Genomic DNA, 25,890 nt, shown 5'->3' with positions numbered 1-25,890 from the left:
TTATTACTAACTCCGGGGGCTCGCGCTTCTTCCTTAAGGCGCGTTCGCTTTGGCTTGAGGCGATCTGCAGTAGCCTCTACCGGGCGCTGCGAGAACTGCAAGCCGGGAGCGCCGGAGAGAAGCCGAGCTCTCGATCCTCCGTCAATCAAAGAATAACTACGGAGCGGTCGAATCTTCCAGCACCGCTTCTGGGTAATTGTCGTTGCTTTCGAACTCAGTTCCTTCAGTGCTACCGCGCCACTGCCCGCCGGACGCTTCTTGGCAGCTTTGATTTTTTCCTTCCTGATCAATGCAGAACTTTCCCCCATGGCACACTTCGCTTAATTCAGCAGCAATTTAAATATTCGTAAAAGTATGGTGCTTAAATTCGAAAATAAATAAAAGAAACGCGGGGTCTCGGGTCTCACACCTGCATGTGTCCCGTGGATGTGGACATTCTTCTCGCTAATCCTACCTCCAGAGTTTCTTTCTCGTAAGGTTCAGTGGTAAGAGGAAAAAACTCTGGAGGCTGTGCTTTATAGATAGTATTACACAGGCAGGCAACCTCTGCCCCACATTCCTTACTCCCTGCTAGGGCAAGATCACACTTCCCCTCTCCTTCTCCCAGTAGCTATTTTCCCCCTCTCCTTGAAAACCGAGTCTCTTCCTAGCCTATTCCCAGGATCAATGGGAAATATGGACAAAGAATAAAGAATATGTATCCTGGTGAGAGTGGTTAGGAGCAAATTATCTGAGTGTGATGGCTGGTATATATGGAAGCACTGCCCTGCTTCAGCTCAGGGTCCAGGGTCAGAGGCGGTTTTAGGGTAGCTGCAGGGGGCAACACAACAAAGCTGTAGGATGGAGTTGGAGAGGTGGTGGGCCGGCGAAATTTTAGCATTGCACAGGGTGCCACTGAAATTTGAGAGCCCAAATCCATCACTGCCCAGGTATTCCCACAGGTCTTTCGAAATCACCACCAGTGGGATTGATGCAGCCACTAAGACAATTTAATAGCTGTTAGGCCTCCAGAGATATTTACTTTCTAATACTTTCCTATACATAGCAGTGATGACCACCCAGTGGCAACTTGATGATTCCTATGATGGTTTTGAAAGTATCCAGGCATGGCTAGTACCCTTTGATTTCCCCTCCAACAGTTTCCTGTCTCCTCTCCCCCAAGAAAAAACATTTTTTAAAGAAAAGAAAATATCCAAGCATCTAAGGGAATTTTATTCTCTGAGGGTTTATCATGGCACCTTTCATTCTCCAGAACAGTTAAATACTTGTTGCACTGAGCAACCCCATGAATATCTAATTATTTTCCTTTAAAAAAACAATAACGAAAGGTTAAAAAGATACTGCTTGTCTCTTGTTTTCTTAAGCAAACTACATAAACCTCTGTCTTCAAAACCAACTAAAACTCTTGAGGCATCTTAAACACTAACAAATTTATTACAGCAGAAGTGTTTGTGGGCTCAAGGCCATTTCAGCAGATGCAAGTCAAGGGGACTTGAGTCCATTAACGCTTGTACCATAATGAATTTGTAGTTCTGAAGGTGCCACAGGGTTTTAAAAAAAATAAAACTATTTTTTCCCCCTGCAAGAGACTATTACATATACACTTCTGGAAATTTATATGACCAGGCTCAGTTGTCTCCTTCGTCATGTTGTCTGCTGTTCATGTGTTAGTGATGGCTTAGGTCTAGGCTTAAAATCACCAAGGTGTATAGTGTGTGCGTCCATGTGCATTTAGAACTGCATTCTAACAAATTCACATGCTTCCCTTCAATTCCATGTTATTCTTTTTTCATCCTACAAAAAGCTCTTGGATGTCAAATCATTATTAATTTTATGATTGTTGTTGTTGTTGCTGCTGCTATTTATTTATTTAATAAAAATTACACACCGCTTGATTGTAAAAAAATAAATAAATCTCAAAGCAGTTTACTAAAGATAAAAAGAGCAGAGAAACTCACAACCATACTTTTAAAACATACAAACTATGTACAGCTGTCATCGCTGCTACCTCCAGAGGAGGTAACACAGGAACATGGGAAGCTACTCTATATTAATATATCCCCATAGCTACAAACCTTGCCATAAGAAAGTAACTAAGAAAAAAAGTTTTAAAATAAAAGAAAAAAAGCCACCAAAATATAAGCAATAAAATGAATGTAACATTAATGAATGACTGATAAAATGATGAATGCACTTATAAAATAGAAGTGAACAGACAAATGAAAAATTTAAAACACTTCAGTGTTTTAAGTCCGCCATACACAGCAATAAAATTCAGAGTTGTATTATATAAACCATGTAAAACACATTTCTTCTTCTTCTTCTCTGGCGATCACTCATGGCCGAGTAAGATTGTCTTCCATAAACACAGTTTTAACAGTGTCGAAGCAATGATTCTTCAACATCAACTTTGTTGGACTGGTCTTGTTGTTCGGATGCCTGATTATTGTCTTCCATAGCAACTACAGTGGTACCTCAGGTTAAGAACTTAATTCGTTCTGGGGGTCCTTTCTTAACCTGAAACTGTTCTTAACCTGAGGTACTACTTTAGCTAATGGGGCCTCCCACAGCCACCACCGCACGATTTCTGTTCTCATCCTGAAGCAAAGTTCTTAACCTGAGGTACTATTTCTGGGTTAGCGGAGCCTGTAAGCTGAAGCATCTGTAACCCGAGGTACCACTGTACTCTATTCCGAACTTACAAATGGAAAGCGTAATGCTGGTGGTCAACAAAAGAGCTTTAAAGACTCTCTCAAGGCAAATCTTAAAAAAAGGAGCCTAAAACACATTACATATTATCTGGTACACTTCTTTTCCTCAGGGTATACGCAGGGCTTTTATTTCCACTCAGTTCTGGCACCTCTCAGGTGGGCACCATCGCCATTCTAAGAGAGTGAGTGCCTTTTCTAGAAAAATAGCACTGGTATATATGCCATAACAAAACATCCCTCAGCAATAAGTGGTACAGTAAGGGAGACTATGACTAGATGACCCTTCCAACTCCACAATGTCTATGATCCTTGCAGGTAGATGGATTTTTCACTGTTTTGCTCAAGCAAACCTTGCTGATTGAGTGGACATAGTAACTGAAGGCATCAGCCTGGAACCTGTCTATGACCTCCAAGGACTGAATCCAGGCCTGTTGTCAAATATTGCATGCCAGTCTTTCTCCAGGGGGTCCGGTACATGCATAAATTTATCAGTGCAGTATGCCTTATGACTGCCCTCAGATTTCTGTACCCTGATAAACGGAAGGCAAGAGCCTGTGAAGGTGCTTCAAGAAGCACTGTAAAATCTTAAGATGTATTGCTGAAAGTAAATAGAAAAGGAAGGGAAGACAAATGGCAATGCAAATAAAGGAATGCGTACTGAAGGGTAAAAATGGATGGTTACCAGAGAAATTGAAGGAAGTCCAAAATTTGTATTTTGTTAAAATTAGGTAAAATTTGGATAAAATTGTATGATTATATTGAAAATTAATAAAAAATTATTTTTTAAAAAAACATTTCCATAAAAGCACTTAAGCGTTTCAAAATACTTTATTTCCATTCCAATTATTTCACTTTGCTTCAGTTCCAAGTTAGCAGGACCAGATTTTAACACACAGGATTCTTAGGTATCTTAACATGCCAAAAACAGTGGAAATTATTTCCCTTTGATAAGGAATGTCCTTCTGTGACTTCCTCACCATATCTATTGATACAATATTTTTGCTTTGCCTACTGTTAGTTAGATACATACATTAAAACTGCTTCAGCTATTCACTTTTTTGACTGCATGCTAGTGTAATTGTTTTATTGTGTACAAATTGTATGGTTTTACTATGCATTAACTGCATTTTTAGTGACTTTGAAGATCAATATTGTTTTTGGACTGGTTTCTTATGGTATTAATATACTATAATCTTTATCTCAGGGCAGCTTTGTTGTTAACTGAGATAAATTCTTATTGTTGAAGGGAATGTTTATGAATGCATTTCTATAGAATTAACAGATCCATTGTATTATTGAAATACTGAATCTGGGTTTTTCCTTACTTGTTTTGTATTTTGATGTATTGCTATAATTATTATCATACAGATATGTTGTATTAATTAGGGGGAGGGTTATTTTGTTTATTTGTCTGCTTTTTGACAACCAATTTTCTGCAGGAATGAAAAGCTGGTTATAAGCAATAATAGCTGACATGTGTCTTAATCTTTTTTTTAGTTTACTATTGATTGTAATTATATTCTGAAGATTTTTTCAATGCCTGTTTTTGAGCTATTTTTATTGATAACTCTAATGGCTTAAAAAGTGCTTAGAGGTTCTATTATAACCAAGTGATATATAACTTTTGTAAAACAAAATAAGCCAAATGATAGAGAATTCAGAAGAGCATAAAGAAATTGTTTCTTATCTTCTCACTATGCAGAGCTGGTCAGTGGAACATTTCTGGGGATGCTGTTTTCATTTTCATGAATCACATCACTTCAATAGCTTTAAAAACTTGATTTCATGGTTTGGGGAGAAGATATTTATTCTGAGGAGACCAAATTGGGGGCATAGCCACACCATATATTTAAAGCACAACCAGCATACATTTAAAGCACATGACCTCCCCTCAAAATTCTGGGACCGAAGTTTATTAAGGTTGCTAGGAATTGTAGCTCTGTGGGAGGGAAACAACAGTTTCTTATGAGCTTTCTTTCTTATGTTTGCTTTCTGGGCATATTCTGTGGACTCTAGAGGTGAAACAAAACCTTACAAATTCCAAACCTGACCACCTGTTATGAGTAAAGGGGGCATAATTAAACCAGAAATGAAGAGAACACATTTTCTTCCAAAATGGGAGCCAGACACCTGCACGCTCTCCCTTCAGATCAGCTTTTGTCTGGCCTGATACTTACTCCTGTCTAATCCTGACGTTGAGAGAGTTTGGCCTTGAGAGACACACTCAAAAGCAGACTGGGTGTGGATCAATAAGACCTGAGTCATAAGTACCCGAGTGTTGAACTTTGGACTGAGCTAGGTGTTTGTCTGATTGCCAGAATGGTGGTGGGTTCATGGGCTTTTGTGGCAGTCAATACTATGTATGTCTATTTGTCCTTGAATTCTGATACAGTAAATGTTTTTCCACTAAGTTTCAGAGTTCTCCAACATTGCTGAGCTTTCTCAGTCATTGGAACATTCAAAAGAACACAAGATAAGGCTCCTCACCAGCAAACTTTCTGCCTTTCATGTGTGCACATGGGGTCTGTTGATATTATTAAGTGTTACATACTGTACACACAAAAGAGAAGAGAATAAAACATGGCAACTGTTGCCATAGCAATTGGCAACAGATGCCAAAATCTTGCTACCGGAAGTTGTTAATAGGACAGGTGATTTTTTAAAAAATGACTCACTGCTGTTATTTAAATAGAAGGCTAACATTTTACCCCTTGTTTCCACTCACTATGAAGCAATAAGCAAATCTGGAATAGATGTGAGGAGAGGAAGCCAGCAAAGGCAGAAATGTACCTCATGTTCCATCTCCTGAAAAAGAAATTGTCAACTTTTTAAGGCCCATGAGCACATTTGGATTTTGAGTGAGGGCTGCAGGCACCATCACTTCTGGTCATTTTTCTCTCCCCCCCCTTTCCTCAAATCAACCCCCACCCCAAAGAAGCAGAACACATGCACACACACTTCACTTTTCTAAGGGTAAGATTTATATACAATAGAATTAATATGAGCCTTAAAAAGTACATAGAGCTGAAAGATGAAGGGGGAAGCAGGGGCAGCAGCTGGCAGGCTGAGAGACCTTGGCCCCCCTAAATTTTCAATATCCTGTGGTGATGTGTGCATGACGCATGGCATGCATGCGTTACGTGAGCACACTACTTCTTCTTTGGCGATCACTCGGAGCCGAGTAAGATTGTCTTCCATAAACACGGTTTTAACAATGAGTCCATAAGTGACTGTGGAGGCCAATTCTGGATCCAAACGTCCTTCTACAGTGGGGACCTTGGTTTCCAGGTGGAGTTGATCACGGTGTGGATTTGCCAAGCGTGCCTTCCTCTTAGCACGTTTCTCCCTTGCGTCCTGAGTTGGAGTGTCTTCAAAGCCCATGACACCTTTGGTAAAGGCTGTTCCCCAATTCGAGTGCTTGCAAGCGTTTCTAAGTTGTTGGTGTTTATACTACATTTTTAAATATTTGCCTTGAAATAGTCTTTAATCCTCTTTTGTTGACCACCAGCATTATGCTGTTAAGTTCAGAATAGGGTAGCTGCTCCCTGGCCTCCTCAATGGTGGTGGCAAGCCGGTACACCTGGTTGGAAGTGCGTTATTCTTCTGACTTCTTCCTTCAGTTCTATATATTTTCTCCAAAGTGATAAAATAGTGACCACTTTCACCAGATCATGATTAAGGGCATCCTGAGTTGAGGGAGCTCAGAGGCTTCATAGACATTTAAGGAAGGCCTCAAAGGTACCATGCACCCATAGGTGCCATGTTGGGGTGCTCTCTTATAAAGATTCAGCTAGGATAGAATCCTCAAATTCATTTTTGATGTTGTATAGATTTTATTTCAGTATCATTAAATGTGCATTTTTTCCATTGATTATTTTAATAAAAAGTTATATATATTCATTCTATTTCTGAGAAAGAAGGTAGATTTGTAAAGGTCAAGGCACAATTGCAAACAATTCCAACAAGAAAGAAAAATGAGAGGCATCTACAGAAACTAGTGTGGTTGCACAAGGAGCTTACAGTGGTACCTCAGGTTAAGAACTTAATTCATTCCAGAGGTCCGTTCTTAACCTGAAACTTTTCTTAACCTGAAGACCACTTTAGCTAATGGGGCCTCCTGCTGCTGCCACGCTGCCAGAGCATGATTTCTGTTCTCATCCTGAAGCAAAGTTCTTAAACCGAGGTACTATTTCTAGACTAGTAGAGTCTGTAACCTGAAGTGTCTGTAACCTGAAGCGTCTGTAACCTGAAGCGTCTGTAACCCGAGGTACCACTGTACAGATGAACTGAGATTTAAAGGGGGCATGCATAAGAAATGGAAGAAAGGGCAATTCATGAAGGAAGAGTATATATGAGTAGCCAACACCTGCAGGGAGAAGCTGAGGTGGGCTACAGCTCAGAACAAGCTCAGGCTTGCAAGAGAAGTTAAATAATAATAAAAAGTTTTTTTCCCCAGTTGTTTTCAAAGCAAGAGGAAGAACAAGCAAGTGGTAGGTCCTCCGCATGGAGAAGACAGATAAATGCTCTTGGGTGACAGAGAGAAGGCGGAGCCGCTCAATGTCTACTTTGTCTCTAATATCCATAGGAAGAAGCCTAGATGAGCTGTTGGACAAGAAGATGTACACATTTCAGCTTTCAACATGCTGCCTTGTACATAGACCAGGTGGGACTGAGGACCAAGGAATGATGTACAGGAAGCCACATTCCTTCCTTTGCTTCAAGAGGCAGACAAGATTTCATAATACAGATCTTCACCACAACACAAGTGCATTATCACATTGGTATTTACCACATCAGGGAGCTTGTTATTTCTCACGCTTTCCCTTTGACATAAGTACTTACTGTCACCCTGGAAAGTGTGGGTGGCATCCCCCTGCCTTTTCTTTTACTGAACTCCACTGCTCCATTGTTAATATTTCACATCAGGTTATCTACATTGCAAATGTGTCGCTTAGCTTCTTTTATTGAGGCAGGAGGAAAGGAAAGGTGGAAAATGGGTCACCTAGAAACTCCATCCTTTGTGTTTCTGGTAGGTTGCTGGATCCGGCATAAACTACACAAAATTCAAGTTGATTGGGAACCCAAATATTTTGTTCCAAGATGTCCTAACAGGATCAGTTTATGTTAATTGTGTATCAAGTTTATGTTATTGTAGGGAATGACAATCACCACCAGGTGGCAACACTACAACTATTTGTTTCCTTTAAAAACACACAAATAACACCCCGCCCCCACCTGCTTTTCAGTTTAAAATGCTAAGAAGGCCACATCTTTTTTGTTTCAGCAATATATTCCATGCACTGGTATTATCCCTCAGGAAATATCCAGGACCTACGGAACATGGAATTCTACATGCAGCAATATTATGGTTTTTAAAGTCGCTAGTCCATTCTGATGATTAAGCATTTGTAAAGGTAAAGGTAAAGGTAAAGGTAAAGGCAAAGCAACCCCTGACCATTAGGTCCAGTCGCGACTGACTCTGGGGTTGCGGCGCTCATCTCACTTTATTGGTCGAGGGAGCTGACGTACAGCTTCCGGGCCATGTGGCCAACATGACCAGTGGCGTAGCGTGGGGGGTGCCAGGGGTGCCGGCCGCACCGGGCGCAACATCTGGGGGGGGCGCGAGTCCAGAGGGCCCAGCCCCGTCGTGCCCTCGGCCCGCCCCTATTGTCAGAGCGGCCGGCCAGCCTTCGCCTGTTCCTACCTTGCCCACCCGAGGACTGCGGCAGCGCCCGCCCCCGTGGCCACCTACCCCCGCCTCGCCCATTGGCTTGCCTCCCTCGGCCCCGCCTCTCTCCGATGGCCGCGGGGGTGTCCTGCTCGGCGCCGGCGCCTTTTTTCAAGAGGTAGGGAGGCTGGACGGGGATGTGGGGTCGGAAGCGGGCAGAGAAGGAGGGGAGCTCGTAGCCAAAAGGGCTGCTCCGGCCGGCAAAGGGCCGGGGAAAGTTTGGAGAGGAGAAACGCACCGTCATGATTTCCCGGTGGAAGCGGCAGGATTAGGGATGGCGAAGCGTAATTACGCACGAATTTCGCTGGGTGAGAGCTTCGGGGATCGATCGGCGGAAATGGGAATCAATTGGAATATGAGAAAGAGAGAGAGAGAGGGACCATCATTCATAGGCATAAATTTGTAGGGTTAGGGGGCGCAAATTACTTGCCTTGCCCCGGGTGCTGACAACCCACGCTACGCCGCTGAACATGACTAAGCCGCTTCTGGCGAACCAGAGCAGCGCACGGAAACACTGTTTACCTTCCCGCCAGAGCGGTACCTATTTATCTACTTGCACTTTGAGGTGCTTTCGAACTGCTAGGTTGGCAGGAGCAGGGACCGAGCAATGGGAGCTCACCCCATCGCGGGGATTTGAACTGCCGACCGTCTGATCGGCAAGTCCTAGGCTCTGTGGTTTAACCCACAGCGCCACCCGCGTCAAAGCTGTTCTAACTTCCTGCTCAGTCTGAGAGGGTTATTGTAGGTGCTCTGGGGAATCCTAAATACATACTCTCTATGATTTTACACATGAAGGCAGGGGTGCTTTTGGGTACATCAAGTCTGCAATATCACATCACAAAATGCTGCCTGAGCAATCTCAGCCATGCTTACTCCTCAGTGGTGACTTGTCTTCATTTGGTTTGCCAACATTGTCCTCTCCACAGGTTTTGAGCTACAGTTCCTATTAGCCCCAGGCAGCAAGGAGTTGTTCTCCAAAACCTCTGGAGGATGCCAGATCGATGAAGACTAACTGTCATGTCAGACTAACCTGATCTCGTTTTTTGACAGAATTACAAGCCTGGTAGATGAAGGGAACGCAGTGGATGTAGCCTACCTTGATTTCAGCAAGGCATTTGACAAGGTGCCCCATGATATTCTTGTAAGGAAGCTGGCAAAATGCGGTCTTGACTATGCTACCACTCAGTGGATTTGTTATTGGCTGACTGACCGAACCCAAAGGGTGCTCATCAATGGTTTCTCTTCATCCTGGAGAAGAGTGACTAGTGGGGTGCCACAGGGTTCTGTCTTGGGCCCGGTCTTATTCAACATCTTTATCAACGACTTGGATGATGGACTCAAGGGCATCCTGATCAAATTTGCAGATGACACCAAACTGGGAGGGGTGGCTAACACCCCAGAGGACAGGATCACACTTCAAAATGACCTTGACAGATTAGAGAACTGGGCAAAAACAAACAAGATGAACTTTAACAGGGAGAAACGTAAAGTATTGCACTTGGGCAAAAAAAATGAGAGGCACAAATACAAGATGGGTGACACCTGGCTTGAGAGCAGTACATGTGAAAAGGATCTAGGAGTCTTGGTTGACCACAAACTTGACATGAGCCAACAGTGTGACGCGGCAGCTAAAAAAGCCAATGCAATTCTGGGCTGCATCAATAGGAGTATAGCATCTAGATCAAGGGACGTAATAGTGCCACTGTATTCTGCTCTGGTCAGACCTCACCTGGAGTACTGTGTCCAGTTCTGGGCACCACAGTTCAAGAAGGACACTGACAAACTGGAACGTGTCCAGAGGAGGGCAACCAAAATGGTCAAAGGCCTGGAAACGATGCCTTATGAGGAACGGCTAAGGGAGCTGGGCATGTTTAGCCTGGAGAAGAGGAGGTTAAGGGGTGATATGATAGCCATGTTCAAATATATAAAAGGATGTCATATAGAGGAGGGAGAAAGGTTGTTTTCTGCTGCTCCAGAGAAGCGGACACGGAGCAATGGATCCAAACTACAAGAAAGAAGATTCCACCTAAACATTAGGAAGAACTTCCTGACAGTAAGAGCTGTTCGACAGTGGAATTTGCTGCCAAGGAGTGTGGTGGAGTCTCCTACTTTGGAGGTCTTTAAGCAGAGGCTTGACAACCATATGTCAGGAGTGCTCTGATGGTGTTTCCTGCTTGGCAGGGGGTTGGACTCGATGGCCCTTGTGGTCTCTTCCAACTCTATGATTCTATGATTCTATTCTATGATTCCTTTAGTTAATTAATCAATTACTGGTTAATCAAGCTCTGGTTGGCCACTGTGATAACAGGATGCTGGACCAGATGGAGCTTTGGTATGTTCCAGGAGAATTATTATTCTTTTTTAAAAAATGCATTTTATTTTTATTGATTTTCAATGAAGAACAATAAACACAAGCAGAACAGGACAAAACAAAACCAAATTCATGGATTAGACCTCTCCACAGTGAAGCATGACACAGCATTGACTATACTGATTTGCTTATATATTCAATGAACAAATGCTATGTACTTATCAATTTATCTTTCTCACATTACCCCCTTACCATCCTATTGTGTTGAGTCAATTGTTCTAACAATGCCATTTCCCATGTTCTAACAAACCATGCTTGCATATGAAGATGCACCTGGCCACTGATTCCATTCTGGTGGCTGCAATCAAAAAACGTAACCAGAGTTCAAGACTGAATTTCAAGATTTAGATCAATTTCAAGTGCTAGGAGAGGCAGCACTAGAGCAGGGCTCTTCTTATTTATTTATTATTTCTTTTATACTGTATACACACACACACACACATTTACCACAAAGGCATTTCAGAGCAGTTGGCAAGTAAAATAGTTTCAAATCCACAAAACAATGATTAAAAACAAGGCAGTGAGTCACTACCAGTCAACAAAAAATACCAGTAGCGCCATCAGTTTCCACCACAGTCTTGGGCAAATAAAAAAATCCTTGCCTTCAGCTGTCATCTAAAATTTAGAAGAGCAAAGTGCTAGCCATATCACAAAGGAGAGGGTGTTCCAAAACTGGGGTGCTTCCTAACAAGAATGCTCTTACCTATGTTGCCATATAACGGCCCTCAACCAAAGATGGTTAAAATCCCTAGCTGATCTTAACCAATGGACACAGTCTAGTCAGGAAAATATACTATTACAAGTGCCTTGCTCCCCTGTTGCATAGGGTTTATGTCCTTAAGTCCATCTTCTGGAGGAAACGGCTTTTATTATTGATCAGGTAATATGGTGGATGAGTGGAGAAAGAGGGAAGGAAAGAAAAGGTGATAAAAACCCCCATAATGATTTGGGGACCCCTGGATGCTGCACTACTCCTCTGTGGAGAAAATGTGAACTTTTCCATAAACCCTCCTGGAATTATCTTCAACGATGCAAAGAAAATACAAGCTAATTATAAAAGGCACATTGTCTATTAATATGTTAATGAAGCGAGGCTGCTAATGGAGAGATCTGAATTTTAATACATTTTAAGAGCTTCATGATTATGTGTTTGTTAGTTGATATGATCATTACAAATTAGCTGTACATGGTTTTACCCTGACTAAAGTCTATATTAAGCCCTGTATTCTAAACAGGCTTTAATGAAGCAGGTGAGTGGGCCATCTGTGTCACAAAGATTGTCACTAAGAAATTTGCATTCAGAAGAAATGCCTGCCAGCTAACAAGCAAATAAAGCATCAGGCATGGCGGTTTATTGTTTACAAAACAACATTTTCATACATTGCCATATATCCTGATAATAACTCTGATATACATTTCTACAACAGTAGCTCTGTAAAAGTATTTTTTTTAATTTTAAGAGATCATAGTTAACTTTTATGGTTTCCCTACAACAACAGAGAGTTTGAACACATAGTGGAAGCAATGTGATAACTAACAGCATAAAGAACCAAGCATTCAACTGTGATTTTTCAGCGTTACAGAAGCTAATCTGTAACCTTTGAAATTATGGGTTGTTCCTAAATTAGCCATGGGATGCGGGTGGCACTGTGGGTTAAACCAAAGAGCCTAGGGCTTGCCGATCAGAAGGTTGGCGGTTCGAATCCCCGCGACAGGGTGAGCTCCTGTTGCTCAGTCCCTGCTCCTGCCAAGCTAGAGGTTTGAAAGCATGAAGTGCAAGTAGATAAATAGGTACCGCTCCAGCGGGAAGGTAAATGGCGTTTCCGTGCACTGCTCTGGTTTGCGAGAAGCAGCTTAGTCATGCTGGCCACATGACCCGGAAGCTGTATGCTGGCTCCCTTGGCCAATAAAGCGAGATGAGCGATGCAATCCTAGAGTCGTCCACGACTGGACCTAATGGTCAGGGGTCCCTTTACCTAAATTAGCCAACGTGTGAAGGTAGAAAGGACCTTGGAAAGGCACAGCGTGGGGATCAGAGTAGGTCACAGGTTCCCTGCTTTGTCTTAAAGGACTTTATGATCTGAAAATAGAGGCGATGTATGTGCTTCTGTAACCCAAGAAAATCGTTAATAAAAACTTAAAATAATAATAAGAAAAATGCACACCGGAGTGGCTTGTGAGATCCTGGGACACACATCTGCACTCATTCCAAAATTGCACACTATTACAAGTTCTGTCCCAATTTAACTCATGCTTGAGAGCATCAGTAGCTATTTGACAAGTAAGAAAGAGCTTTGTCCTTTTATCTGTCTGCAAATCATCACCAGCAAAGATCCTTGAGGAACACAACTTTGTTTACTTCCGTTGTGAAGACACCCAGTTTATGCTTACTATCCACTGCTTGTCCTAAAGTTTAATCGGTTATTGATCCCATGACTGTTAAGTTCCGGAAATGCTGTGGGCTATTCCTTCTTTTTAAAAAGTAGAATAATTGTCCCTATTAATTTCAGACTTGTCGGGAAACCAAGAGGAAGAGAGATGCATTTGTTCTGAAAGTTTGGTGGCATCATTCCTGACCCCTCCTTCTAGCACCCTGCCTTAGCTTCCACCTGTAAAATGGCAATAATAGCTACCTATATCTCCAGGGTGTTCTTGTGCATGTGCATCATGCATGGTTTAAGATTGTATGGGCTGCACCATGAGACATTTGGGAGAAGCCTATCAGAAGGTTGACGGTTCGAATCCTCACAACGGGGTGAGCTCCCTTTGCTCTGTCCCAGCTCCTGCCAACCTAGCAGTTCAAAAGCATGCCAGTGCAAGTAGATAAATAGGTACCACTGTGGCGGGAATGTAAACAGCGTTTCTGTGCACTCTGGTTTCTGCCACGGTGTTCTGTTGCACCAGAATCGGTTTAGTCATGTTGGCCACATGACCCGGAAAGCTGTCTGTGGACAAACAGCGGCTCCCTCGGCCTGAAAACAAGATGAGCGCCACAACCCCATAGTCGCCTTTGACTGGACTTAACCTTTTACCTTTTTATTTTTATATAAAACAAGTAGTAAGGGCCACCTATTGTGCATGTGTGCTAGGCTTAGTTTTAGTTAGGAATGAGAGCCATAAGTACAGGCAAGTAAATTATTCCCCCTTTTACCTCTCTTCCTCCCTCTTCCTGCCCCTTCTGATTGTCAGCTGTTAGATTCTAAGGTTCTCGATAAAGAACCATGGGTAGCCACATAATTATCACCATCCATTACAATCACAGTACATTATATTATTATACAGCAACATTAAGCAAAATAATAACACACTCTTCTTTCTTATCATTGCAGCATGTTCCAAGGCTGAACCCTAACACCAAGAACATATTCTGGGTCTCAGGCTGAATCCAGTTTTTACTCATGGCTAAATATACTTCTTGAAAACAACATCATTTATATCACATGACGGAATCCAGGGTACCTAAGATTCCCAGGTGGTCTCTATTCTAGGCACTGGCCTAGAATAGAGAGCCAGTGTGGTGTGGTGGTTAAGAGCGGTAGACTCCTAATCTGGGGATCTCCTCCACATGCAGCTGCTGGGTGACCTTGGGCCAGTCACACTTCCTTGAAGTCTCTCAGCCCCACTCACCTCACAGAGTGTTTGTTGTGGGGGAGGAAGGGAAAGGAGAATGTTAGCCGCTTTGAGACTCCTTAAAGGGAGTGAAAGGCGGGATATCAAATCCAAACTCTTCTTCTTCTTCTGGCCAGGCCTATATTTGCTGAGCTTTAATACAATATCTTTGCTGCATCAAGTGCCTAACCTTGGATCATAAATGGAATGGGAGTCACAGACCAGGTTATGACTTGAAAATGAACTAGCATATGGAGCATATTTGAACAGTACTCAAAATATTTATTTTTGCAGCTTGTTATTTTATGAGCAAAGCATTTATAATCCTTCTGCTGTTATTTGGGATCAAAAAATAACTTTCACCAGGCAGATTTGGGAAAGTAATTCTTTAAGTGAGACAACTGAGCGGATCCTTGGAGGGGGGAATGCTAATTGAACGATTCAGCTTAATTTAGGTCATACTGCCCTCTAGGGGATCAGTCATACATATCCATTTTTTGTTTCCTAAAGAGTAGGAACTCTTCTTAACGCAGCTTTGATGTTCAGAAAAAGAACTTTGTTGTGTATTTCAATGGGCATCTTTACTACATTAAAGAATGGAGGTAACTACAACTCTCATAAAGAATTTAAATGTTTATTTAGTTCTTTGAAGAACTTGGCAAGCAGCACCAAACTGAAGCTTGTGGGAGATGCATCATCTTTTCGCACTGTATCAGTACTGGACTTTCTGGATACGTTAAGGCAAATTGCTTCCTTTTAGCCTTTACTTTCAGCTGTAGAATGGGAATAATAATTGCCTGCTATGGTGATTGTATGCCGCAAACTGCCAAACCCTACTTCCTTAAGGGAGTTTACACAGGAGCAGGCCAGAACAGAATATTTAATTGGGTTAGACTATGGAATATATGGTTTTCCCAGTAGTGATGTATGGAAGTGAGAGCTGGACCATAAAGAAGGCTGATCGCCGAAGAATTGATGCTTGTGAATTATGGTGCTGGAGGAGACTCTTGAGAGTCCATGGACTGCAAGAAGATCAAACCTCTCCATTCTGAAGGAAATCAGCCCTGAGTGCTCACTGGAAGGACAGATCCTGAAGCTGAGGCTCCAATACTCTGACCACCTCATGAGAAGAGAAGACTCCCTGGAAAAGACCCTGATGTTGGGAAAGATGGAGGGCACAAGGAGAAGGGGAGGACAGAGGACAAGATGGCTGGATAGTGTTCTCGAAGCTACCAGCATGAGTTTGACCAAACTGCGGGAAGCAGTGGAAGACAGGAGTGCCTGGCGTGCTCTGGTCCATGGGGTCACGTAGAGTCGGACACGGCTAAACGACTAAACAACAACAACATAGAATATTCAATTATTATTTATTACATTCTTTTTTTATTTGTTACTGCTAACAATAATAACCAAGAGACCAATTTAGAATCAAAACCAGTATTTAGTGGCTTAAGGTTGATAGAAGCAAGAATGCAAAGAGCTAGCTTCCCATTTTTCACATATGCGAAAGGATCTGTAAATGATAGACCTGTTAATGGAGATGGAAGACTAAAGGCAGGTCTGCAGGCTCTTGTTTTTTATAGGCATCATATGTATACTTTCTATTAGTCCAGCCCCCAATGCCACACAGCATTTGTGGTCAGTCTCTGCTATGTTTCTGTCCACAGGCATTGCACACTAGCTATAATTTTGGAGCCACTCAAGGCTCTGCAATCTTCAGCACCAAGGACAAGTGTTATGAGAACACTTTCGTTGGAATAAAATGGAAATGCTATTTTTATTCCACACAATCCCAATGCTTAATGACACATGGTGCCTAAAAGATTGGCGAAAATACCTTTATTTTTTTTGGGGGGGGGACCTAAGATAAAACATAAGATTCTAATTGATGTAAAAGACAGAGGAGGTTTCGCACTCCCAGATTTGGAATTGTATTTTGAAGCCGCCTGCCTGTGTTGGATAAAAGACTAGATACAGCTAGAAAACACACAACTGCTAGATTTGGAGCGTCACGATGTCGAACACGGCTGGCAAAGCAGGAATACGTAAAAGCTTTGCCAACCATGTTATTAGGGGGTAAAAACTTAATTAGGGTGTGAGGAAAATACAAACATTTATTAGAAAACAAAACACCAAGGTGGTTATCCCCACTAGAAGCTGAGACGGGGGGGGGGGTGAGAGTGATAACTGGAATACCTATAATGATTTGTTAGACTTTTCAGAAGGAGAACCAAAAATGAAATTTTTTTTGAAGAGATTAAAAATATGTTTCTGACTGGCTAAACTATCATCAAATCAATTCAAAATTTAATGTAGGTAATAAATTGGGATTTGCAGAAAAACCAGTACAATTTGAAAACCAAATATTAAGATCTAGAGTTAAAAAAATTATCTAAAATGTATAGGATATTATTAGATCGAGAAACTAAAGAAGAATTTGTGAAATCATCTATGAGCAAATGAGCACAAGATGTGGGTCATAATATTGATCCAAACCTGTGGGAACAATTGTGGAAAAACAAATTTTAAAATCACAGTTATGGATCTTGACGCCAAGTAAATTAGCTAAAACTAGAACTAAAACTGACCTATGCTGGAAATGTAAAGAAACAATTGGCACATTTTATCATTTATGGTGGTCTTGTTGAATAATAAAAGAATTCTGGGAGATGGTCTATAATGAACTTAAGAAAATGTTTAAAAGAATGTTTCCTAAAAACCCAGAAACTTTCCTTCTGGGAATAATAACAACAGTAATCCTAAAAAACCAAACTACTCAACGGATGTACATGACTATAGCTGCCTGAATTCTTGCAGCACAAAAGTGGAGAACAGATACAGTACCATCAAGAGAAGAATGGCACCTTAAAATATTAGAATATACAGAACTTTCCAGCATGACACATAGATTAAGAAATAAAGATGATAAGAATTTAAAAGAGGACTGGACATTATATGTAGAATATATGGAAAAATATTATAACAAGAAAATAAATGTAATAGACCGAAAAAACAGAACTCAGTAGCAGATGTGACAAAGTGGGATAGTTGTAAGGTAATGAAAAGAATTTCGTAGAATAAGAAAATGCCGTCAAAAAGACAACAGATAGGAAACCAGAGAAAGAGTGGAAGGGGAGTTAAAATTAAGGTTCATAAGATCCAATTAAATTGGAGGAATAAGTTATGTTACTATTATTATTTACAGATATATGTCTTATACTTATGTTTCTTTTTCTCTTTCTTACTAACATGTGTTTGACTGTAACATACAATGCATTGATGACATGGTAAAACAGAAAAGCAAATAAAGAGGGAGAGGGAGAACACTTCCGTTTTTTGGAGGGGGTTCCCTATGGGTTTGATTTAGCTCATTTTTAAAGGGCTATATGAACGATAGCACCATGTTTAGTACCATAAAACATGTTTGTGCTGGGGGAAACTGGTGGTCCATTGGGTGTGGCATTTTGTTTTTACAGTGGCAAACTTTTAATTCTTTAGCTCCAGGGAGACTAGCAACAGGTCTCCGGGCAGCTTCACTATTCATGAGAAGAGAAATTATCCATTCAAGGAAGAGAGTTAATCGCATTATATCATTTTGTTTCAAGAAAGAGAACCCTCTATGCATACTTAATTGATGCTGTTAGATCTGTAATTCTTAATTACAGTATCATATAGTGTCATTATAGAAGATCTGGTTGCAAGCAAAATGAAAAAGCAAATAAAGTAGCAAATAAGGAAACAGGCAAGTAACTTTGGGCACAAATGTCCAAAGTAGCTATATATAGGCCATATATAAACAATGAGGTTGCATTTATCCTGATGCTTGTGCAGAGAAAGAAACTTCTGGTTGAGTTTTTCATGCAAAAAAGGTTTTTATTGATGACAGTTGTTCATGTGTCCTACTTTACAGAGGAAAGCCCTCTGTTCGAAGGCAACCTCTATTTGAAGGGTAATGCATTTCTACGTTTGCATCTATACATATGAATCAACATATGTCAATCTTATGCAATGGCATATTTGTCCTCTTTGGCCTTTTTTGTGTGTGTTTGATGCATTTCCTCATTTCTGGTGATGTGTAAATGAGCACCCTAGATAGCAGTGTACCAATAGATAGGTAATTCCTTACAGAACTGCAAAGCATTAGTCCAGTGAAGAAACCAAAATGCATAATATCAGATTCCTTTGATCCTGCCCAGCTGATGTGATTCACAGAGTGGCTTGAATTAATGTTTACTGCAATCTATGCTTGGCAAGTACATTATACAGGCTCTTCTGCCCATTGCTGTCGCTGTTCTGTGCTGTGCAACTGGCAGAGATGACTGTTCTTTTTGTATCTGTACTGGCTCATGCTCCTATCCCAGTTCTGGGTAGTCTCAAAAGGCAAGCACATCCATGCATGTGCAAACACACATTTTGAAAGGGGCTAACTCTTTACCCAATCAGAATTTTAAGAGGGAAGGGTATAATACTCCTCGGGTTCTGTACTTAATTCGTTCTGGAGGTCTGTTCTTAACCTGAAACTGTACTTAACCTGAAGCACCACTTTAGCTAATGGGGCCTCCTGCTGCTGCTGTGCTGCCACTGCATGATTTCTGTTCTCATCCTGAAGCAAAGTTCTTAACCCAAGGTACTATTTCTGGGTTAGCGGAGTCTGTAACCTGAAGCGTATGTAACCTGAAGCGTATGTAACCCGAGGTACCACTGTATGTATACTTTTATGCAAATAGAGCCACTCATTCTTGAACTGCAAGGAAGCTTTAGAAATAAATATATGTGGGAATGTTCAGGGAGGCAGGAGAGGATACCGTATATTGTTTAATAATATCCTTCTCAACTTGCATTAGCAAGTTCTATAATTTAGTGGAGTAACACTCCCCTTTTAAACTTACACAGCGGATAACTTGTTGCCAGGCGTGTTTAAGCCTCTAAAATAAGATTGCTGGTAATTCCCCTTTATTCCCTCCTAAAAAGAATAGACACGAGACAGTCTTGTATAAAAGGTATAAAATAGTTTACTCACACATTCTGTTCACAGATGGATCCCAGAAGGCAGACTTAAGTTATAAAATATATACACTTGGAATCTATCACATAAGGAGATAGTTCCTTTGTCCTCTCTTGGCTGGAGGCCAAGAGAGCATCTCAGGCTAAGTAGCTGATGCTTCTACAATGAAAGCAAGATGAAGAAGAGAGAGAGATGGTAGCCAGCCTTGTGCTTATGTTACCTGCACAGGTAGGGTCACGCCCACCTCTAGTCACATGTGGAGGAAGTTTGTCCCAGCCTAGGAGGAAACAGGAAGTTCCAACTGGCTGGTACAAACATGTCCACTATGAGAATGTTGTATTTGACTGCTCTGTGTTTCACATCCCACAGTATAAACACATGTTATAACTGCAAATTATCAAGAATAACTATCAACAATGAATGGGCTTCTTTGCAAGCTAACTTTTAGAAGTGGAGCACACTGGGTCTAAGAGGATTGTCTGTCTCAAAAAAGGCTCCATGACTACTCAGATGTGCATATGTCACTAAAAAGCCCTGGATACTTCTTTTGGATTATCTTCCATGAGTTGATCACAGACGCCAGAATTCATAATCAAAGCTTTGCTCAAAGTCCTTCTCTAAGGCTCAAACTGTGACATCACTGCTTCCAAATCAGTGGCAGCCAAAGGGGCCAGGACCCAAGAGAGAGACCAGGATTATTGTGAAGCCAGAGCAGCCAGTCACAGCAGGCACAGCTAGATTTTCCTTTGAAACTTACAGCAGGACTATTCAGGTATATCCTTTTTGGCTTTTGCTTTTAGATTCATAAAGCAATTATAATACAGGAAGTTGTAATTTCATTACTTGCACCCCATCATAAACGGCTATTTGCTGCTATGATACCTTTAGCATTTGGCTGCTAGAAAACATATCTGGTTTTAATTTCAGTCTTTTACGCAGCCAAATAGTGCACCTTCAATTTATTTTAAAATGTGTCTTTTATAATAAAGAGACAACGTATCCTTTCATATCTGTTTGAGATCTTTTTTTACAGAATACAAAAAAGGGTTGATTTATTTGTATAAAGGGAATCTGCCTTTTGCCCTATCGTTTTCCTGAGCATTGTCAGTATATCTTGGAAACTGCAGCATTCTCTTATTTAATGACTCTCTGCTTGTAGGAACTTTAATTTCTGATGTCTAAGCACATTTATGTTTTACACCCCATTTTGTGCCATATGGCACTGAAGCCAGAAAATTAACAAAACCTTCTTCTGTTTCCAATATCCTGCATAGCTCTTCCTGATGCAATCATATAAGCTACCATATTCCCATATCTTCATTTAACCATTTAAATCAGTTTCAGAACTACACATGACCTCAGCAAACATATGCCTGCAGGTTGATAACACCTAATGGAAGGGATGCTTACAGCTGAGAATAATTGGGTGGGCAAATACCACATCTGCTGATGTTGTGTAGCAAACCTTGTGATGAGAGGCATGTTTGCCAGAGGTAACAAAATTCCAACCTCACTATGGAGTAAGTCCCATTGCAATCAGTAGAACTTACTGTGAAAAAATAATCATAGATAGGAAAATTATAGGCACCCATTATTGGGTGCAAGTCCTACATGCTCCATTAAATAGATGCCAGCTGTAATTTGTGTTCTTCTCCTTAATACTAACAAGGTATTATCTATATGTTTATTAGTCATGGTTAAGCGTGAAGTGCCTTTCCATAAAAATAATAACCAACATTACAGCAGCCTTCCCAATCTTGGTGCCCGCCAGATGTTTTTGGACTTCAGCTCCCATCAGTTGCAGCCAGCGTGGCTGTGCTGGCTAGGGCTCATGAGAGTGTAGTTCAAACCTTCTAGAGAACACCAGGATGGAGAGTGTCACATTACAAGCTTAGAAACAGGGCTTTTTTCAGCTGGAACTTGCCAGAACACCATTCTGGAACCTCTCAGGTGGGCACCATTGCCATTACAGTCAAACCTCAGATCCTGAACGCCTTCATTTTGGAACATTTCGGCTCCCGAACGCCAACAACCTGGAAGGAAATGCTCCAGTTTTCAAATGTTTTTCGGAAGCCAAACGTCTGATATAGCTTCCGCTTGAGCACAGGAAGCTCCTGCAACCAATCAGAAGCCGGGCCTTGGTTGTTGAACATTTCGGAAGACGAACGGGCTTCCAGAATGGATTATGTTCTACAACCGAGGTTTGACTGTGTAAGTCTACATGGGTAGGCAAACTAAGGCCTGGGGGCCGGATCTGGCCTAATCGCCTTCTAAATCCAGCCTTCGGACAGTCCGGGAATCAGCGTGTTTTTACATGGTAGAATGTGCCCTTTTATTTAAAATGCATCTCTGGGTTGTTTGTGGGGCCTAGGAATTCGTTCACACACCCCCAATATAGTCCGGCCCCCCACAAGGTCTGAGGGACAGTGGGCCGGCCCCCTGCTGAAAAAGTTTGTTGGCTCCTGATATAAGAGAACAAGGGAGATCATGGTAAGTTCTGGCACCTCTTTTTCTAGAAAAATAGCATTGCTTAGAAGGATTACAAGCTAACATTACAAGTTTTACAGTGCTAGGTCGACACTTTCCTATTAGCTTAGGCAATTTAATTTGCAGATGATTTTTGGAATTGTCTTCTGTTCTTAGCATTTAGGGAGGTAGTTTTGTCCTTTTGTATTTTTTATGATCATTTTTTGGTTTTAAAAGTGGTTTCAAAGTGCATTTTTATGTCACATGAATTAATTTTATTCACACTTTTGTATACTGCCCTTGAATCTTTGGAAAAAGAGCAGGTAAGATATAGGAACATAGGAAGCTACACAGTCAGGACATTGGCCCATGCAGCTCAGTATTGTCTTTATGGCAGCTCTCCAGGGGTTTCTCCCCCAATCCTCCCTACAGAGTCTGTTAATTTAACTGGGGACCTTCCAAATGGAAAGCAGATGTTCCTCCACTGAGGTAGAGACATTTTAAATAAAATAGAACAAGCAAATAAAAATGTGTAGAAAACAATTCAGAAAAATACAGCATAACAGAATGCCAGCAGAGAAATATAAATAGACTTGAAATACAAAATAATTTCATTTTACTGGTCTGGGGGGTGTTCACTTCTGCTCAGAATCAGGCAGCAAGTCTTAGAAATGCTTTTTGCTGCATTAGTGTTTCTTCTTAAATTACCCTGTTAAATTAGACCAAAGGTTCATCAAGCGCAGCATTCTACCTCTAAAAGTGGGTGGCAATGCATGAATATATTAGCCATTCCTTGTTGTTTCCCCACCCCTGAATAGATCTACACTGCAATCCTATATAGGTCTACTCAGATGTAAGCACCAGATATTTCAAAGGGACTTACTCCCAGGTAAGTGTATAGAGAGTTGCACCTAATACTAATAGACAAGTTTAAGCAATTCCCGATTCACATTATACAGCAATGGTAACTAGCATGTTTAATCACATTATTGTCAGCACTAAGCATACATGTCTTATTTCACATATTTAATTTCAATAGCTAAGTTGTACTTAAAAGCTCTTTTTTCATTATGCACCCCCCAGTAACACTATTACTTTAAGAAAATGATACATTTAAGAAAATGATATTCATCCCAATTAAGATGTTTCCAGACAATTAAATTGCTTCCTGATTTCCATAATTGTCTCATTTCTAAGATTTCTCTCTTTCCTGATTAGTCAGGTAGGGTAATCCCAGTCCTTTAAAGATGTATGGCATTCACAAGTTTCAAACAAATCCTCAGCAAATAAGCCACCACAAAATTTGCCTGTTTGTCCTTGTTCAGCTCCAAACACTCAGCATGACACTTAGAAGTGTAAATCGCTGTGTGATGTAGTCCTGAGCTGGCCTATTGGGTCAGATAAAATATTACCAAGGAAGAAGGTTTTCTGTGAGGTGCAGTTCTAAGAGCTGGAAGAGTGAATGGCCATCTGGCATAAATTAAATCCGCCATAAGACTGCTTGGATTTGTGGTAGGAAATAATCTCATAAAGTGTCAAAGCCATGTCCTTGCCAGTGTCTTGATCATCATTCCATTGGAGTCTGAAAAGGAGTAGTGAGCAATGAAGACATCTGTTAATGCTCTCTGTGTTACATACTTCCCCTAGCACTGATATCAAACATGGGCATGGATAGGCAATTGTGCTCTAAATAGGACTGTTGCTATATTTGGATATTCAGAAACAACAAAAGCCATCCATCCAACAAGCAATCCTGATTTACAAGGTCACCAGAAATTTTGGAAGTACAAACTATTCTTTATAGATATTTTCACATTGTTTGTACGTATCAGTGCATCAGTTGTTTTGTTCCATTACACGCTGTACTAAGTATTCATCCACTCAAACCATAATATTTACAAAGGCAGATTTAGCGGAGTGCTTCTAATATTGGATAGCTTCAGCATACCCAGGAATCAAAAGTTTTGTGCCTCTTTTGTGGGAAATGTACGCTGGTTGTGCATCCTAGGACCCACGTACCTACGGGATCGCCTCTCCTGGTATACCCCGCGGAGGACCTTAAGGTCCACAAATGACAACATTTTGGAGGTCCCAGGTCGCAAGGTGGTTAGATTGGTCTCAACTAGGGCCAGGGCCTTTTCAGTACTGGCCCCGACTTGGTGGAACGCTCTGCCACAAGAGACCAGGGTCCTGCGGGAAATGACATCTTTCTGCAGGGCCTGCAAGACAGAGCTGTTCCGCCTGGCCTTTGGTTTGGACTCAGTCTGACCCTTATGTTTCCCTCCCCTTATGGTCTTGATTTATTGGCTATTTTAAAACGAGGCTGCATTTTAAATTGCATTTTAACCTGTATTTTAAATTGCCCCCCCCCTCTTTTTCCCCTATTATGTTTTTACTGTGCTTTTATTGGTGTTAGCCGCCCTGGCCGGGGAGGGCAGCGTATAAATAAAACTTATCATCATCATCATCCAGCAATTTCACTGGAGGGCACCACAACTATTATTTAGAATGGAGTGTGAGAGGCGGGGCAGAGGCACCAAATGTTGATGGTTGCACAGGGCGCCACTGAAATTTGTGGCCCTAAGATCTGCCACTGATGTTTACAAGCCAACTTGCGTCTGCATTGACCCAGTTCAACAGCACAATGCACTCTAACTTGATGTAATAATGGCCACCAACCTGAATGGCTTTAAAAGAGGATTAGACAAATTTGTGGAAGATAAGGCTTTCAACACCTACTAGCTGTGATGGGCATGTTCTACCTTGGAGGCAGTATGCCGCTAAATACCTGTTGCTAGGAATCACAGGTGGGAAGGGTGCTGTTGCACTTGGGACCTGCTTTCAGGCTTCCCTTAGGCATCTGGTTGACCACTGTGAGAAAAGGAAGAAGAAGAGGAATTTGGATTTGATATCCCGCCTTTTACTCCCTTTAAGGAGTCTCAAAGCGGCTAACATTCTCCTTTCCCTTCCTCCCCCACAACAAACACTCTGTGAGGTGAGTGGGGCTGAGAGACTTCAGAGAAGTGTGACTAGCTCAAGTCACCCAGCAGCTGCATGTGGAGGAGCGGAGACGCGAACCCGGTTCCCCAGATTACGAGACTACCGCTCTTAACCACTACACCACACTGGCTGGACTAGATGGGCCTTTGGCCTAATACAGTAGGAATCTTCTTACATGCTTGGATTTTGGAGATAAGCACGTGGACAAGATATGCAGGAAATCTTTATTATCAAACAGTGTTTGATTACTGTAAAAGTTTGGAAATGAAACAGAAAAACTCCTTGATTTATCTTCCAACCTCCTGTGGCAACTGCTGTCATTTGTAGAGAATATGCAGAAAACGTTTAGGACACCTTGAAATATAAAGTGCTAACTAGAATAACCTCATCATGGTCTTTCTTACATCAGATCTCTTCTGCTTTAACAATTTGGAGAGAAGCTCAATAGCCACTTGCTCTGATGTAGTCCCATTGACTTTCACAGGTCTGAACTGGCATAAGAGGTCATTGAATTACATCCTTTTTGACTCTCTCACTGAACTCCACTTTGATCAGACAAAGGAAGCAGCTTATTGATGGAGCAACATATTTCCCTCCTGCACTGCTGAGCAAACATTCCTCAGGAAACCCAGTAACCATAATCAGCTATCAAACACATGTACTGTATGAATGTTGTGTATTGAATCCATTGTTCCCTTTGATCTGCATTCTTGATATCTGTGCTTACCAGATGCTCAGAACTTCAAAAAGTTTCTTCATCCTTTTGTCTGAATTTTTATGGGCCAAATGTTTGAAGTGGCCTTTTAACCAATCTCTAAATTTGTGGCCAACAAAAATTTTAAAAAGAAAGATAACACGATGATATTGCAGTAAGGTGGAAATACTTGGAAGACTGTATGTAATCCAAAATCACATTAGAGCATTCACACGCTGGAAAGAATTACCCAAAGTAAATAACCCTAAAGTTTATTTATCCTGCAGTAAAAGAACCACATCATTT

Source organism: Podarcis liolepis (genome assembly GCF_965112155.1).
Source record: "Podarcis liolepis genome assembly, chromosome: 1".
In the NCBI taxonomy this organism is placed as follows: domain Eukaryota; kingdom Metazoa; phylum Chordata; class Lepidosauria; order Squamata; family Lacertidae; genus Podarcis; species Podarcis liolepis.
The sequence above is the reverse complement of the archived record's forward strand: the minus strand, read 5'-3'. Positions refer to the sequence as shown.